Source organism: Melanaphis sacchari, unplaced genomic scaffold, assembly GCF_002803265.2.
Source record: "Melanaphis sacchari strain LSU unplaced genomic scaffold, SCAv2.0 Contig34_pilon_pilon, whole genome shotgun sequence".
Classification (NCBI taxonomy): domain Eukaryota; kingdom Metazoa; phylum Arthropoda; class Insecta; order Hemiptera; family Aphididae; genus Melanaphis; species Melanaphis sacchari.
The window spans coordinates 1126038-1132442 of NW_020271213.1; the positions used below are offsets into that span (position 1 = coordinate 1126038).

At 24.0% G+C, this 6405-nt stretch overlaps 1 non-coding gene across 1 annotated transcript; it reads left to right on the plus strand.

The window, feature by feature from the left end:
* Positions 1–5885: 5885 nt before the first annotated feature.
* Positions 5886–6004, plus strand: LOC112596838. Its single transcript, XR_003114800.1, has one exon. It is a non-coding gene; the product is annotated as a 5S ribosomal RNA (ribosomal RNA).
* Positions 6005–6405: the final 401 nt, after the last annotated feature.

Below are 6405 nucleotides of genomic sequence, written 5' to 3' on the forward strand. Positions count from 1 at the left end.
GTTTTGTGTAAAACAATTGCAAAACAATGTGTCTTATTATTCTTACCACTCTAAAAATGCATGCTTATATTTGTACATTTCTTCGTCAAATTACTTTATAAAATATTTTATATGAAAAAAAAACACTAAAAATTAAAATTAAAACAATAAAATAAAGTAATATTTTAAAATATATTTTATTATCTAAGATTTTTTAAAACATTGTAGTTTGACCTTTTTATAAAAAATAAATTACTTTAATTTAACTTATCTAAAGATTGTAAAGAAATAAAAAAATAATATTATTATCTGTGCAGTTTTGATTTTGTTTATTTAATATTTAAATATCATAGAATTATTGAATTTTTTTTTATTTATTACGATTTTGTATATATATTATAGTATTGATTTAAAGTCTGTCAATAACATTCTGCCATATATTAATATAAGACTATCACTTTATATAAATGGAGGTATTTATTTTTATATGATAAATATATCATTAAGTATAAACGATATTGAATTAAATAATTTATTTAGATACAAACTACCAAGTATTAATTAATGACATACACATTTAAAATAAATTCAAATTAAAAGTCATACTCTTGTTGCAAATAATAAAATAAAAACAAATTTTTGATTATGTTAATAAAATTCTTTCATAGTTTCAAAAATGTCACTATTTCTATACACAGTGGTTTGGCATACAAAGTATTAATTCCTATATTTTTTTAAAAACATTTTTATTTGTATTATATTTAAATTCTTTAATTTTAGTACAAAGATTAGTTTATTTTTTTTAAATCAAAAATTTGGTTTGTAGATAACACATAGATTCACAACATAGATTCGACTAAATTTTGTTTAGGTATTTGTAATGTACTAATAACCAATATGCGGTAAATGGCCATTGAAGTAGAGGTCTTATATTTAAAATAATAAAAAAAGACAAAAAGACAAAAAGATAAACGTATTTTTTTATTAGAGCTTGTGAGTTCAATAACATATACGACGTAATTAAGTATAGGTATAAATTTCATATTTTTTTTTTTGTGTTTTTTCAAAGCATTATCTTATGAAATTTAGATATGGATATTAAAAATTATAAAAAAGTTTATTTTGAACTCGGAAGTCTTGAATACTAATGACATGCGGCATATAAGGGTAATAGTATATATCAGGGGTGGCCAGCAAGAAGAGATTTGTAAGCCGCCCAATATATTAATAAATATGGAAGGGCCAAAATGAATAAAAAGTTGATATTAATGTATGTACCTATATACCTATATGATTATCGCAAAGAAGATAATTAAATATAAATTTTAATAAAATGTATAAAATGCGAAACAATATAATATGATATTAATTAATAATTAAAAATAAAAATAAATACATATTTAAATATTATATTAAAAGTACTATTTTTTTTTTTTTGTAAATTTTTTCTATAAATTGAAATTTAATAAAATATTATACTTCTTCAAATACTTAAATTCATAAATTTATATTGAAAATAATTTTTTTTCGTAATAATGTTTCTATCTTAAGATAAAATATGAGCCATATAAGTCTAAACCGGGAGCCGCAGTTTGACCACACTTGGTTTATATACATATACTTGTAATAGTAGTTAAGCGAATAAATATAATTTTTGAAGTACTCCAACAACAACAAAATTATTTATGTTCAGATCGGGATGGCTAAATAGCATGATATCTGATATTTCATTTGTTAAGGAAAATTTATGTACTGTACTTGTAAAGCTTTCAATCTTAAAACTTTGAAATTTAAATTACAAAAGATTACATTAAAAACACGTTATATTTTAGCTAATTTGTAGTTACTTGTTGTTCAATTAATAAGTTGGAATACCGAGTACTATTCAATTTACCAACTTTAATAGTGTACATCAGTTTTTGAGTTTCTCTGTATTTATGTGAAAATCAAACCAATGAAAATTGCAAATGTGTTTACTAAAATTGTTCGATTTTGTCTTTATAAAGTCCTTTCATTGATTATAATAATTTTTTGTTGCAAAGTTTTAATTTTATATTATTTATTTCGAAAAATTTTATTGACAATAATTCATAATGATTATCAGTGTTATCATAGTAGTAAATATTCTATACCCTGTGTATTGTAGATATTAAAATTAATCGAAATATTCAAATTAGAATATCCGATAGGTTTTTTACGCATTATAATTTATTGAGGCTGAAAAAGTGATAGATAGTAGATATTGTATAATTAATTAATTGATACTTAATTATTAAAAAAAAAAGATTTATTTGCATTAATGTAGATGCATTATTTTTAAATCAATACATGTATAGAACGATTTTTTTTGTATCTATACAAAATATATAGATATCATTAGATTTAACTTTTATATTTTTTATTCAATCATCATTTAAATATTATATTAACCTTAATAATATTAATCAAATCAAATATTATCTGAATATTGATGAAAAAGTTACTTAGTAAAATATTTACTATATATTAGTGATATATTTTTCTGAAACATAATCTATATGAATAGGTAAACGTGAAGAACAATATAATATTGAATATTTAATAAATTAAGGTGAAAAACATTATTTATTGTCAATCATACAATTTTATAAATTAGGTTAGGTTATTACAAAATATTAATTATTAATAACATGTCTATTAGTTTGTGTGTAATTGTCAATTTATTAATAAAATAACATCTGGCACAAATAATTGGGTTGTTTGACAGTTGGTTATAGAGATAATATAATTTGTTTAGTATATTAGTGTACACGTAATAATTTCTATATTATTACTAAAATACATATTAATTTACATAAACATTAATACGTATTCTATGAGAAATAAAAATTTAAAGAACTAAATTATTTAGACAAATTAATATTGTAAATTAAATATTTTTCTAAAAAGACACAAAACTCGTTAAAAAAATTACTTCAATTTTTGACTATGTTTTTCGGAACAACTCTTTTTATTGATAGTGAAATGAAAACCACTAGTTTTATAATTTTTTTTTTTTTTTTTTAGTAAATTATGTAAAATTTTAGCCTTGCAGTCGATAAAAATTTCAAATAACAGAAATATGAGTATATTTATTATTAGGTCTCGGAAGTTGATGACTTTAAAAACATTAAAAAATAACCTAAAAATTAAAAATTTTTATTTAAAACTAGTAAAAATAATTTTTTTTTAAAGAATAGTAATAATAATAAAAACCACTCAAAATTATTACATTATATTATTAAAGCATATTTTATATTGTAAAAACTCAAAAGTAAAAATGACAGCTAGCAATTATTGCTTTATTCTATCGAATCTTTACCTTGTGTAAAATGTTTTTTTATTTTATAAAATATAAATTTGATATAGGTACTTATATATAGTTTGTGTAAAATAAAAACTATGCGTGTAAAGATGTTAATTGACAAGATCCAATTATAAATACAAGAAATTTAACTAAGGAAAATAGGACCTAAAAATAACAAAAAATGACTTAAAAAGGAAATTATGACTTAAACATGACAAAAAATGACTTAAAAAGTAAAAAAGCCAAAAAATGCGAGATAAAAGTTATTTATTTAGATTCACTTGTTTATGAAACACATTTGTGGCCAAAAGAGCATCGTCTAATATGTTCCAAAAAAAAAAAATAATAAAAATAAAAATGTATCAACTTCCGAGTCCTATTTATTATATTAGTTAGGTATTCGTATTTTAAACACATACTCCGTTATAACAAAAACGTTAATAATAAAATAAAAACAAATAATAATGATCAATAGTACTTGTTTGACCGTCATCTGAGCCACACGCGTATTTCTTTTGCGGATTGCTTTTATTAGTTTCGATAGTATCACATTAATCCAGCGGATATGTACATTCTTATAATATAATATCTTATATAAGACTTTAATTATATACTGCGCGAGGGGGCACGACGATACCAGTTATGCCGTTTACAATAAATAAAGTACAACAATTATATTCGAACACTACTAACGTTTCAAACAAATCGAAAATCCTATTATCTAATTCAATAAAATCCATTTAAAAATGTTATTCAAATCCAAAAAAACTAAAAATAACCTAAAGACATTTAAAACTCAATCCCAACAATTAAGCAAAAAGACCATGTTTTGTTCAAAACAAGGAAATAATACCGATAAAACCCAAAAACGCTATAGTAAATACTCACTAATACTCACAAAGTAAATCCTATCTCCAAACTAATAAAACTTTTGGTGAAACAGAGACGTTAATAGAATTTCCCAAAAAAACTAAGCTATGGTATTGAATATTATACATGACATAGCGCAAATAGAATAGCTATTAGTAGGTTAACATCACTGTCTAATATTATTTGTATTTCACGGATTTCAAACAATCGCTTTTATGACTTCTCCCAAAACAAACTTGACAAAGCCACTAACTTAAGCAAACGTATAAGTATCGTTATATACCTAGATATTCGAGAATAATAAGTTGTGAAATAGTCTATGAACAAGCCTTAATTGCCACTAATGACTATGAAACTTTTTTAATTAAACAAATGTCATACGATGACTAAAAACAATTTATTAATGTTACATCTAAAATAAATGGCAAAGTATTCTGAAAAAAACAAAGCACCAAGTTAAACAAGATCAAAAGTCAACGCGATCAAACTAATCAATGGATAAACCTATCTTTAAATCACAAAGAAGATATTGTCTTTAATAAATTACGTATGGGTCACACCAGATTTACTCACGTCTCACGATTTCTTGATGACCAGAGAGGAAAACCCTTTACATGCCAAACCTGTGGAACCAAACGCTCTTTTAAACACTTAATCGCAGACTGTATTTTATACAATCAAGACCGGATCAATCACAAAACATCTCACAACCCCGATATCGCACGTACTTAGTCACATTCATGAACGATGCTAGGTTAACGAATGCTAATATTTTATTAAAAATTACGCATTTATGACGACAATAATAAAATTATTACAAAAAATAAAATTTGTCACGATGGTGTATTTTTGAAGAATTATAATCGATCAAAAATTCACAAATATCTATCGAAAAATATAAAAGTAAAAGCTCACGCGTTTCCATCTCATGTACTATACTTTTGTAAACATTTATGACATACCTACTAGCAAATAGCAATACGCCAATATAATATTATATACGATATTCATTCATATTTTTGTGCGATATAATTATAGCAATTTGTTTTTTTATTAGTAAACACCGTTATTTCTAAGCTGTCCCACCACAACCACGAAAATAATATTTTTCCGTTTGTGTGCATAATTAAAAGTATACTTCAGTAGATAGACGAAAAAAAAAATTATATTCAAACGCCACAAACCCTCGTAGTAAAATGAACCCTAAAAAGTGACTTAAATACATTATTTATTTATTTTGTAAAAAATACAAAATAAAAATATTTTACCAATACCGACGGGTGATTGACGATTGTATTAACTTGACAAATTAGGATTGAGAACTTGAGTAAGTGTGTTTTTATTATGAAATCAAAATTCAATGTATATTCATGTTAATCGTTTAGTTTCGCATTTATGTTAGTCTTTAATATACCTAGTGTTATTGACGAATATTGCAAATCAATTGAATTCAGTTTCCGTCCTATTTCGGTGTCAAAAAATACAAACATCTCTCAAGTATACATTCATAATCATTCACATCGGCAAGCCTCATGGGACTTAGTGCGAGCTTATTTTTCTAGATACCATTACTATTGATATACATAGGCATGTAAAAATGATATTATATTATATTTGATACGAGTTAAAATTCATGTATAACTTACCAATATTATGGTATTATATTGCAATGCATTAACATTTGAATATTATTATTTTCCACGCGTTCAACGCCAACGACCATACCACGTTGAATACACCAGTTCTCGTCCGATCACTGAAGTTAAGCAACGTCGGGCGTAGTTAGTACTTGGATGGGTGACCGCTTGGGAACACTACGTGCCGTTGGCTTTTTTTGTTTGTTTTAATAATATTTATTTTCAATTTTAACTTAAAAATAAAAAGACATCTTATTCGTTTTTATATTTTATTTATTTTATTATAATATTTCGTATTGCGTTTTTACCATATTATGTTAAGTCTAACTCGGTGGGCAGGACTATATTTTAGTAGATTAAGTTTCAATTTTATTGTTTTAATTTGTTTTAAATTTTTAACAGGTATTGGGCTTGTTGAAGTTCTAAAATTCGATAAACTAGTACTCCATACTTACACCACTGAGTAAATTATGAAATGATTACAAATTGCATAGTTAAACTGTAAAACAGATGTAAGGTACTTCTTATAGAAAATACTGTATTGTGATGTACTTACTTAGGTGTAACGTACGACAAAATTATTGTTTAACATGA